The 13,095-nt window shown below is 38.8% G+C and overlaps 1 protein-coding gene across 1 annotated transcript in view; it reads right to left on the bottom strand.

The window, feature by feature from the left end:
• The window catches only part of FNDC3B (fibronectin type III domain containing 3B), a 178,920-nt gene that overhangs the window by 165,321 nt on the left and 504 nt on the right, over positions 1–13,095 (bottom strand). The gene's annotated exons all lie outside the window — the stretch shown is intronic.

Below are 13,095 nucleotides of genomic sequence, written 5' to 3'. Positions count from 1 at the left end.
TAGAGTTCAAGTTCCTAGAACAGTACCTGATACATAGTGTAACAAAATCTTACTCATCAATTACTACTATTAATGTTACCACTTCACTAAATCCTGCCAACAATCCTGTGAGGCACATACAGTTACAGTTATCCCCATTTTATAAATAAGAAGAATGATGCTTAGGGAAGTGAACGTAACACACTCAAGGACATGGAACTGGGTAAAGGAGGATCAATTTTGTGTATAAGAACTACAATGGGGCTCAGCGCGGTGGCTCACGCCTGTAATCCCAGCACTTTGGGAGGCCGAGGTGGGCAGGACACAAGGTCAGGAGATCAAGACCATCCTGGCTAACATGGTGAAACCCCGTCTCTACTAAAAATACAAAAAAAAATTAGCCGGGCATGGTGGCGGGCGCCTGTAGTCCCAGCTGCTCAGGAGGCTGAGGAAGGAGAATGGTGTGAACCCAGGAGGCAGAGCTTGCAGTGAGCCAAGATCGCGTTACTGCATTCCAGCCTGGGCGACAGAGCAAGACTCCATTCCCCTGCCTCCAGAAAAAAAGAACTAAAATGGATCTCCCAAACACATGTATATTTTTTTTTTGAGGGCTGTTTTTTTTTTCCTTTTTTTTTTTTTCTTAGCTAACAGAAAAGGTAGTTCCTCTTACTGAATTGAAATGCTTCAAAGGAATTCTAATAAACTCCTCACTTCCTGAAGCTCTTTCCTTCTACTCTTGCTGGGCTACAAGCCACAAGAATCAAAAGAGAAGCTTGAAAGGCAGGAGGCAAAAGAAAAAATTAAAAAGGCTGCCCCAGATGGCCCAGGATGATCCAGGAAATGGGCAGATTCTGCACGTGGACACATATGAACCCACAAACGTACGTAGTGTGATGTGCTGGCAGCCAATTTGCAAGGGTGGCAAAAAACACTGGGTGAGTTGCCGGGACACAGAAAACTGGGACCAAATGAGTCTGTGAAAGTCAGGCTCAGGCTGAATTTCTTACTGCTGCCAACATGCCTGAAGTGGGCTCCCAGGTCGTTCCAGGAAGAGAAGATGTCTCAGATAAAAGTGAGCATGCGAACAACGAACAAAGAGAAGAAAAAGGGTCAATATAAACAAGCTGCATGGACTCAGGGGATGGATAGGCAGAATCCAGGATTCTCCCAACCAGGCTGGTGCTCACCTCTCCCCTCTCCACTCAGCACCTCTATCCTGTAGCTTGGACTACACATCTGTCTCTCCCACCCAGCTAAGTCCCTCAAAAGCAACTGGGCACACAGAAGGCTTTCAGTAAATGTTGGTTAAACGAGTAAATGAATAAGAAAGCAAGCCAAAAAAAAAAAAAAAAAAAAGAATTAAGTATATCTGCTTAGATTTGGTATCTGCCAAGAATATTGGCACGTCATTATTAAAACTTTTCTCCATAACTCTGGTAAATAGCTGACATCCTATTCTAAAATCTCAGAAAATCTGAATCCAGTTAATTTTATATCTATCATTCCTGATCTTCTTATTTTAAATAAGCATGATTTTATCACAAACATTTATACAGAAAGATCAAACATCTCCAATGTAAGTTCTACTTTAATCCTATAGGAGGCTGAGCAGTTTTATTTTACTCACCAATCAGGAGTACAAACGCATCGGTACTCACTTTCCCAATTTGCACTAATTCTTCCCTCTGCATTTTCTAATATGGTAGATAATATAAAAAAGGAAAGGCAAGCTTGTTCTTCAGGTAGGGTAGAGATTTGAAACGTAAGGTCTGTATCTTCCTTAGCCAATCCCCCTTGTGCTGCCAACTCTCACCACCATCACCCAAGTACCATAAGAAGAAAGAAAAATTAGGATAAAGGAATGTTCCAGGAGCAACAAAAGAGTTTTACAGTACTAAGTGGTCAGACATTTTATTTTATAGATTAAGCTACTTGACTTAAAAATGTTAGGAGAGGGCTGACTGTGGTGGTTCATGACTGTAATCCCTGTACTTCAGGAGGCCAAGGTGGGCGACTGCTTGAACCCAGTAGTTCAAGACCAGCCTGGGCAACGTGGCAAAACCTTATCTCTATAAAAAATACAAAACTGTGCTGGGCGTGCTGGCACGGGCCTGTCATCCCAGCTACCTGGGAGGATGATGTGGGAAGATCACTTGAGCAAGGGAGGTCATGCCACTGCACTCCACTTGGGGGACAGAGCAAGATGCTGTCTCAAAAATAAAAATTAAAAATTAAAAAATGGTTAGGAGAATTGAATATCTCACCCTAATTTCCAGACTTCCTTTTCTGTTTTCAAATCTAAAGATTAAAAGTGTGGTTGAAAACATCAAACTACTTTTCAAGCTCATTTCTCTTCACATCTGTAAATGGCTAACAGTGATGAAATAATATTTGATATTTGCAAACTTTCATTATCATTCTAAGTTTAGGACCAGCTCCTTTTGCCACAGAACATGATTATTGTTGTCTTCGAAAGGAAAAATAAGTGACTGGTGATGTTTCTAAAAGCCCTTTAAATAATAACAAAAAAGATTATCCTGCAGAGTACTTACAGCTTGATAACAGATATCCTCTTCTGAATGGGGAAAAAGAAAAAGTTCCTTGAAAATTACAATTGTCTGTCTCAAACAGTTCTTGCCAGCGATTAAGTCTAAACACCTAATTTTGTCTGTTTTATAGGTGATCAAAATGAAGGATTTAGCTAATCAGTTAATTCATGAACAAAAAGTCCCCAGAGTTTTTATGAGCACTCTCATTTATGTCTAGAAATCTGAAATTTCCCATCCCATTGGCGCTGAATTTTTTTTTTTAAGAGATAGCGTCTCGCTGTGTTGCCCAGGCTGGAGTGTGGTGGCTATTCATGGGCGTGTTTCCAGTACTGATCAGCATGCGAGTTTTGACCTGCTCCATTTCTGACCTGGGCCAATTCACCCCTCCTTAGGCAATCTGGTGGTCCCCAGCTCTCAGGAGGTCACCACATTAATGCCGAACTTAGTGTGGCCACCCTGTCAGCATAGTGTAATACAGCCCAATACTCCTGGGCTCAAGCGATCCTCCGGCCTGTAAGGCACACACTGCCCAGCTGATGCTTAATTTTTAACCCACACACCAACTGCAGGCAATAGGTAAGGTACAGACTGAGGGGAGAAGGGTTAGCTCCAGTTAACAAATCAAGTGTTGCTGTTCAGGAGAATCACAGCTGAAGGTACTGAAGGTACTGGTGCTTATCTTCAGCATTTTTGGGCATGAATCTTACCGACAGGCTTTATTTCAGAGGTGATCAGTATAAGAAGACACTCTCAAAAATGGCAATCCTTCCACTGGCTTTGTACATGCCAACACTTTTATACACTCAGAAATAAAGCCAAGCTTCTATTCACACTTATTTAAGTCTTAAATCTGGCAAAGGAGCACAGCTAAGGCATATATAAATGAAATCAACTGTGAATACTTTACCAGACACACCTAGCTCTTTCCAGGTGCTACTGTCCAATGACGGTAACCCCTGAGGGTTGGACAGGCGAATGGAAACAAATACAGATCTCTGTGGTACCTCTCTGATCCAACTACTTCAGTGAACTATGTAATAAAGACTTTCCAAATTAAGAAGGAAGTCCAGCAAGGTCAAGAGACACATCTTATGAACTGGAGACCCCAGGATGGGCCCTCAGTTAGCTAGCTACAGCTCCACTTTACTATAGCCCAGAGCTGTCCCCAGATAGAGAATCCCATGGGCAAAGAGGAACCCCTCCATGGTTAGAGGGCTAAGCTTCTCCAGATACTGCAGAGAACCAAGAGGCCTCATCTCAAAGCAGGGGCCCAAAAAAACACAGCACTGGGCACTGATGCTGAAAGTAAAACAGCAAATTGATTAACTTAATATATAAGAATCGAAGTGACAACAGCACCTCCTACAATTTGTACATCACTTAATAGTTTATAAAACACTTGGCACAGACCTTGACTTGCATAAAACTCAGAAGATCTAACATAAGCAGCATCACAGTCCTAAATTCTAGCTGAGGAATCTTCAGCTATGATTAAGTAAATTAACCTAAGGTGGGCTAAACAGGTGACAAGATTCATACCCAGATACTCTCACTGGAAATGCCATTCCACTTCTTTCACACTTTATTGTATATTACTGACCTAAATACCAAAAAGAAGCAAATTCAAAAATCAAAAATCAAATCTAATCCTCCAAACAAATGTGTGGCACATAAGAACGCTGGACAAGTGAAAAAAGTTCCATCCAAAGAGTTTCAATCGATACTAAAATGGATCAAATAATTATTTCAGATTAAACAGAAATGCAGATTAACAGAAAGGGGACAGGCTTTCCGTTAGGTGAAAAACAGTTAAGTAGATATTCGATGGCTTTATTTGTGCCCAGTTGAGCTGCTTCTGAGATGTGAATAAAGCTATCAACAGTGGGCATCTGCAGTGCCTGTCCATTACCCATCATAGAAGAGATGGCCAGTCACATCTTTTCAGTCCAGCTTCTCAGGCACACTCAGGTCCATGGAAACACAGGCAGATTATTCCAGTGATGCCAATACACAGAACAGGGTCTTCCAGACTTAATCCAACAGGCAACTGGCATATTCATCAATGTAAAATAATTCCTTACATTTAAACAGAACATGTTAACATTCAAGACTTTCACACCTATGAGACAGCCCAGACAATCTCTCCAGGGAAGGATACAGCTATACCTTTCCAGAAATGAAGGCAAAGTCTGAAGTTAGAATATTTTTCATGGTTACTCAACTTGTAGCTGTACAGGGTAGAGCCCATGTTTGGAATACTCTGAAACCCCTGCTCTTTCTACTACTGTACTATCCCACTAAGATTATGACATTAGATGTGAGATATCAAGAAATCAGTCTGGGCCCTTCCCAGTAACAGAGCTATGGTTCTAAGTTTCAAACATATTATTACTCACCAAAAGGGGCAAGAGCCTTAACCAGGTACACAGACCCTAATCCCCCCAAAATAAGATGAACAGAATTCAGGGGACCATGATCTCAGTTAGAAATTATATCTTTATTATTCACTAACATCCAACTGAAATTTTGTATTTCCCTGATTTATAAATGTAGGCAGCAAATCACAGTAGTAGTAGCAGTACCTTTGACTTGGTTACTAACAAAATGTGACATTTCCATGTCATATTACAGTGTTACAGAAATATTAATCTTTATAATAATCACAACTTCAAAATTATTGTAGTTACTAGATCTGATGCTAGATGTTATTAATGTGCTAATAAACCAGCACAAAAATTACTGTATCACCTTTTAAAAAAATATTTCACCAGTTTTGAAAAAACTGGTCTCCTTTGTACCTATGAATTTTATATTTTACTTTAAAAAAGGCTTCCCCAGTCTGTCAATGGGTTCCTTGGTACAAGAAAGAATTAAGAACCCATTCTGAAGATATTCAGGTAACACCTATCACAGATTAAAATAACCATATTATGTAATTCTAATTTTGTGAACCTAATGGGTTTCAAAGAAATGTGTAGAAATATAAAATTCATCTAAACTTGGTAAAGTTTTGCTACCCAACAGGTCAGAAAAAGGTATTTTTCTTAAAAAAGTTATTACATATGACAAATATGACTTACTAATTTAGAAAGATAGGTTATAATAATTGTGCAATTAAATAAAATGTAATATAAAGGGCAAATTTAACACTAATGATTCCAAATTCACTTATGGATGTGATACTGTGTCAATCCTACTATGAAAATCAACTATCATTTTTGTATAGAGGTAAAAACTAGCATTCTAGTCAATAAAATGCTAAATATCAGTGAGTGTGCCACACTGCTTTGGTAATGACCGCCTTTGGAAACTTACTTATAGTCTCATTTGATACCCTGTTAAGGAATAATATGAACAGAGGAGAATCATCTAATTTTAGATTAGAAAAGAACCCCAGAGAGCCTGAAACACTTTCCTCTCTCCACTTCCCTCCACGAGATAAAAATGACTCCAGCCAGATAGCCAAATTTTGATAAATGCCTATTATGTGCTGGGTACCTTTCAAGGAACTAGAAATCAAGTGATGAACAGGACTGAACAGGACACACAAAGTCCCTGCCTTTGTGGACTTAAATGCTAAAAGGAAGACAGACAATGATCAAGTAAACAAGTGATACACCCAAATAAATCACTTAATATTCCTAAAATCACACAGAAAGTTGGATGTAGAGCCTCGCTTGGGCCCTCGTTTCCTCCCACTAATCCCGTGTTCTATTATGTCACAATGCTGGGATCACAGATACAAAGGAAAGAAATCAAAGAGAAAATGCAGAACAGGGAGAAGGCTCAGAAAGAGGAAACCAGCACAATACTTTGAGGGGAGGGGATGTCCTTGGTACATTTCTTTAATTTAGCATTGCCAACTCTGTCTGTAATTGCTCCTTGGACAAAATAAGCCACAAGATAAATAAAATTGCTTCAAATCCATTGATAATTGAAACGAAATATCTAAGTACTATGCTGTTTTCCACGGAACACAATAGCAACCCCCATGCACACACTCTGTACGCTATGGAACAATTCCCTACCTTCCTATAGAAAAATCAATTCCTCTGAAGGACCAAAAGTGTTGAAAAAGAATCCAGTTCTCCCTATTGGCCACCAAATGGGTCTGAATCTCAGTTTCTCAGGGCACAGGGCAGTCCCCCATGTGCCTTTCTGTTATCATTTTCACAACGTTGAAGGTGAAACAAAGCGGTGGTTTAATCCCCAGCTGTAATTACCAAAGGGAAGCAGTCGAGGCTAATGTCTATAGCTCAGCTGGCTTGGCTGAGGGAAATGGGGGAAAAGCATTGCATGGCTTCCACCTAACAGGCCCCACTGTTTCTCCACAGAGGTGTCTGCTTTCTGTCCAACTCTCCAAACAGTCAATCATTGGCAAATGACCAACCAAACCAAAATTTAAATATATTTTTCAATACATTTCTTGTCTTTCCCTGGCTAAGGGAAATGAAATATATATAATTTCAACAGGTACTGACCCATTAATTAATCCCCAAAAAAATCCAATGCAGTATTTTTGTTGTTTCTGCTCTCACAACAAAAATATTTATTTTGACTAGTAAGTTTTGAGATTACAACAGTTAATCTGGAAATAAGAAGAGTGGTTTCCCAATGACAGAACATTAACTTGGAGGTTTCGCTTTTTCTCTTCATATGCTTTTTAAATCTTTGGGTCAATACGAAGTTTTCCCTATAATATTTGAACAAATGTATCATAAATTACTATGGAAGCATGGAAAATAAAACTCAAAGCATCTGCTTAAGAAATTTTTACATATCAATTATTCAGAAAGTTAATGGTGAGGTTAAAAAACAGAGAGCCACGGCCAGTATACAATGAAAGGAAAATTTTGCTTCACACCATGTGATTTCAATATGTATTTAGGAAGGCAAGCACTGCCAAACTTCCACTGGAATTGTTGTAACAGTCTTTTTCATTGTAATAGCTACTACTTACTGAGTGCCACACCTCACATAACATTTCTCTTAATTCTTCCCTCTACCACATCAAGTAGGTGTTCACATATGTGGTGAAATAATTTATCAAAGTTACATAGAAAGTAGCCAAGGTGGAATCTGAAGAAAGTCCTCTCCAAGTAATGTCCACGTTCTCCTTCAGTTTCAACTCTAATCATACTCACAAATGCTTTTACATAATGGAGATGACGACTGTGACAAGATTAAATTCCTGTTTACCTAAATCTACTTTCTCATAGTTTAAAAAAAGGTCTATATTTTCTCAAGTTGAAAAGAATCCCTCTACCTCTCACCCCACTAAAAAATAAGGCACAAAACACACCACATCCCCCAACCTACTACATCAGAGAAACCACCGAGCTGAAATGACAGGATTCCACTGTTTTTGCACCCTAAGTCCACAGTTACCCGTGAGGTCCACCAATCCAGCCCTTCTCAACCTAAGAAAACAAAGCTCATGCTGTTGATTGCACCTCCACAGCTGTCTGTTAAACTTCAGGAGTTTATTATCTGCTTATTACTGACATTTGTATTTTGTAGATTTGACCAATTTTATTAATTTATCTTTAAAGGACTTTCAGCTATTTAATTACACAACAAATCTGCTATAATCAAGAACTTCTCTATTCAATCAGGTTAGAGTTACTACTGTAAAATCTTGATTTACTTGCCTCCCTCTTCAATTTTCTTACAATTAAAGACCATACCGGCAGGGTGTGGTGGCTCACACCTGTAATCCCAGCACTTTGGGAGGCTGAGGCAGGTGAATCACTTGAAGTCAGGAGTTCGAGACCAGCCTGGCCAACATTGTGAAACTCCATCTCCACTAAAAATATAAAAATTAGCCAGGCGTGGTGATGCGCACCTGTAATCTCACCTCCTCGGGAGGCTGAGGCACAAGAATCGCTTGAACCCGTGAGGCGGAGGTAGCAGCGAGCCAAGATCATGCCACTGCACTCCAGCCTGGGCGACAGAGCAAGACTCTGTCTCAAAAAAAAAAAAAAAAAAAAAAAAAGGTAAATAAAGACCATACCATGCACAAGTAGCTGGTGTTTTAGAAATGTAGATGCGTAAGTAGGCACAACACACACCCACACTCACACTGCCAGAAAGCAATAAAACCATCAGGACAAGGCTCTGCCACGAACTGTGAGATTGTATCATAATGGGAAAGAGGTCAGTGTAATCAGAAATGCATGGGCTGCAATCCTGGTTCCAACCCTGGCCTCAGCATCCTCATATGTAAAGACGGGAGAGTGAAAACTAGACATAAAAACAAACCATTTAGCACAGTGCACGACATTCATAGCAGTTGCCATCACCATCACCACCACCAATAACTCCAAAGTGGGGCCATTTTCCCAGCTGCCCCGTTGTTTCCCGATTCATAACTGGGACGTGTCACTGTCTTCCCCTCGCCCCTTCTTTTGTACTAGCTTTATTGAGATTAGTTTATATAACATAAAATTCATCCTGTTACAGTGTCCAATTTAGTAGGTTTTAATGTCACAGTTAAGTAACCACTACCACTATCTACTTCCAGAACATTTTCATCTCCGCAAAGAAACAGCATACCCCATTACTCCTTCCCCTCAGCTCCTGGCAACCACTGATTTATTTCAGTCTCTATGAATTTGCCTATTGTAGACATTTTATATAAGTGGAATGATACAATATGTGGCTTTTACGTCTGGCTTCTTTCACTTAGCTTACTGTTTTCAAGGTTTATCCATAGTTTAGCTTGTATCAGTTCTTTATTCCTCATTATGGCTGAATAATAGTCCATTGTGTGAAGATACTATATTACATTTACCTATTCATAAGTTGATGGGCATTTGGGTTGTTCCACTTTGGGGCTATTATGAATAATGCTCCTATGAACATTCCTGTACAAGTGTTTGTGTGGTCATATGTTTTCATTTCTCAGGTATATACCTAGGGGTGCAATTGTTGGGTCATATGCAACTCCCTATTCAACCATCTGAAGAACTGCCAGATTGTTTTCCAAAGCAGATGTACTATTTTACATTAACATATACAGTGTATTCCATTTTTCCTACAACCTTGCCAATACTTGTTATTGTCTTTTTGACTATAGAAATCCTAGCATATTAAGGTATTGCAGTGCGGTTTTGATTTGCATTTCTCTGATGGCTAATGATATTGAGCATCTTTTCATGTTCTAACTGGCCATTTGTAGTTCTTCTTTGGAGAAATGTCTATTCAGGTCCTTTGCCAACTTAAAAATTTTTTTTTATCTTTGAGTTATAAGTTTTTTATATGTTCTAGATTCAAGTCCTTTCTGAAACATATTGTTTGTACATATTTTCTCCCATTTTGTGAATTTTCTTTTAATTTTTGTTGTTGTTCATTTTTTTTTTTTTTTTTTTTTTTTGAGACGGAGTCTCGCTCTGTCACCCAGGCTGGAGTGCAGTGGCGTGATCTCAGTTCACTGCAACCTCTGCCTCCTGGGTTCAAGTGATTCCCCTGCCTCAGCCTCCTGAGTAGCTGGGACTACAGGCATGTGCCACCACACTTGGCTAATTTTTTTTTTTTTTTTTGTATTTTTAGTAAAGACAAGGTTTCATCATGTTGGTCAGGCTGGTCTCGAACTTCAGACCTCAAATGATCCACCTGCCTTGGCCTCCCAAAGTGCTGGGATTACAGGCGTGAGCCATGGTCCCAGGCCTCTTTCCACTTTTTAATGGTGTCCTTTGAGGCACAAAAACTTTTGATTTGTATAAAGTCAAATTTATGTATTTTTTTCTCTTGTTGCTCATGCTTTTGGTGTTACATATACAAATCCGTTAGCTAATCCAAGGTTATAAAATTTTGTATCTCAAGTTTTATAGTTTTAGTTCCTAGATTTATGTTTATAGTCCATTTTCAGTTAATTTTTGCATATGACGTGAGGTAGTGGTTCAACTTCACTCTTTTTGCATGTGGATATCCAGCTTTTCCAGCACCGTTTATTGAAAAGATTATTCTTTTCTCCAGTGAACTGTCTTGGCGTTCCTCTCTCTTTTAAATACACATTCAGAACATTTCATTCTTTGCAGGTATAGATCAGTCTCATTGTTATTTTCCATCTATTGAGCATTATATTATTCTCTTTAAACATACAAATCATTGAAGAATATATATGAATCTCTCCTGTATTTACTTAAGCTTGGACAATCATTTATATTTAGAAACATTTAGCAAGTACCTACTTTGTGCTGTGCAGTATTCTAGATGCTGAGATACAATCCCCATGAGGCAATATGAGAAGACTATAAATACACATTGTATTCTATGACAGGGAGGGAAAGAATCATAGATGCTGAAAAAACAGAACAACTATTTCTGTGATGAGGGTTCTAAAAAGGTCACACTGAGGAGGGGCACCAAAAAGAACAACTAAATTGTCAATTGAAGGCTCTAGAGTATTCCAGACAGGGGGAAATAATGGACATGAAAGTGTGTATTTGGAAAGAAGCCCAAGGTATCTAGGGAACAGAGGTTCAACAGACTGTGGGGTGACAGGTAAAGGTGCCTCATGAGAGGTAAGCAGGGTTGAGTGTTATGGATATTATACACCATGCTACAGAACTTTAACTACATGCGATGGCAACCAACTCTAGACCTGACAAGAAAGTAATGTCTACTTTAGGAAGAGGACTGTGGGGATAACTGTACAGAACTAACTAGCAGAGGGACAGATTAGTACTGAGCACTTCTCACATATGTCCAGCCTGCAGGAGATTGTGTGTGTGTGTGTGTGTGTGTGTGTGTGTGTGTTTCTTTCTTTGTACAACTGCATGACAACAATGTATTTTGCTGCTATCTCTTGGTGATAACAATACAACTAAGACATTTTATATTTGGTTCCGCCTTCCTCATTTCATTGAAGTGTGTGTACTGCCAGCCTTAAAGAAGATGTTGTGTACACATCCTGTTGGCTTCTCAATTCTATTTTCTTCATAATAACAATCTTTTTCAGATACTCTACTGTAACACGTCATAAAAGATATAATACTATCACGGAAGGTCATTTAACTTTGCACCCATCTTCTGGTCAAGGAGCCCAGCTGAAATGAAGTTAGTCGTTCACACGCCTTACAAACTGCTTCTTTCCCTTTTTCAATTCAAATTATTCCATTTTAACTATTCTTCCAATATTGTCTAGCATGTTCTGCCATACCTGTCAGCCGGGTAAGAGCGTCAACATGCTTCCATCATCAGTTTCATACAAGCGAGTGTACCGCTCTACTTTTACTCTATTTGGATTTTCTACAGAAGTTTTCCAGAATCCCAACTATATCCAAGTCAAAAATTCTCCACTTTTCCTAGTACATGCAATAAATATTTTTGCATTTAATATAATCACAGCAATCATACTAGTAAGAAAAAGCACACTGAAGCTTCTCTCCATTAGAATGTTCAATTTTTAACTGGTATTTCTTAAATGGACCTTTAGCATAAAAGGAGGTGTTATTTTTGCTGTCACAATGGTGAGAACTGTACTCTATTCAACGAAATGAAATGCTTCCTCAAAATAAATGAGCAGGAGACATAATGGAATTCTACATTCCTTGCTCTTTTCTGTTAACTGACTGCTGATGTGAATGTGATCCATCATCTGGTGTCCCTGCTGGAAGAGCCTGTTCTACACCCCTTTCTCCCTCCAGTGATTCTTACTTACAAAGACTTGTGTAAAATAAGTCATTTATTTGCAACAGTAGGAAAACTGGCCAGCAATCTGGCTATGTAAGTAAGTAAGTAAGAAATAAATAAAGTCAAATTGGCTCACATAAAAAAAAGATGGAAAAAAAATGAAATTATAGTGGCTGCAATATGCCTTACACTTGAAAAAATTGGTAAGTTTTTATATCAGAGAAGGATAAATCTTTGATTCCTGCCTCCGCTTCAGCAACTTTCCTATGTAGCTGCCAATTTTTCGCCCTAGCAGAATCATTAAAAACTGAAAATTACATATTTTAAACCACTTTAAAAGCAGAGGCTGAGAGACAGAGAAAGAATAGAGGAAAGAAAAATCCATCTGGAAGGATATAATAAAAAAAATGTTAGCAGAGTGATTATCATCTCTGGATAGTAAAAATGTAAATATTTTTCCTTTTATGCTAAGTAGGAAGAACCAAAAACGCAGAAAGATAGAAAAACAGTTTGTTAGGTATTTGGAAAGGTAGCTATGCAGAAACAGAAGATTTGCATATTGTGCTGAGGCTAGGACAAAAACTAAAGTATATACAGATGTCCACAATGTTCCAGCCATGCAAAACATTTTATCCCTTATTCACGCACAGGAACATAACTTCATCCTTTAAAGCTTTTTTACCCTTCCAATATTTCTCTGAGATTGCTATTACCATCATTTTACTTAGAAAACCAAACCTCAGAGAAATTTAAGTGCAAACAGCCAAGTTCTCACATCATACTCAGTAACTCACCAAGCCCAGGTTGTGCCACATCGTGGAGCAACTGAACTCCATTTTTTTTCCCTCTGTAACAGAAGGCAGGCCCTGTTTATGTGAGCTATGTCTCCTTTAATATGTTAACTAACTAAATCTATGAATTTTCTTGAAAG

This window comes from Hylobates moloch, unplaced genomic scaffold, assembly GCF_009828535.3.
Source record: "Hylobates moloch isolate HMO894 unplaced genomic scaffold, HMol_V3 SCAFFOLD_13, whole genome shotgun sequence".
NCBI lineage: Eukaryota > Metazoa > Chordata > Mammalia > Primates > Hylobatidae > Hylobates > Hylobates moloch.
The sequence above is the reverse complement of the archived record's forward strand: the minus strand, read 5'-3'. Positions and strand labels throughout refer to the sequence as shown.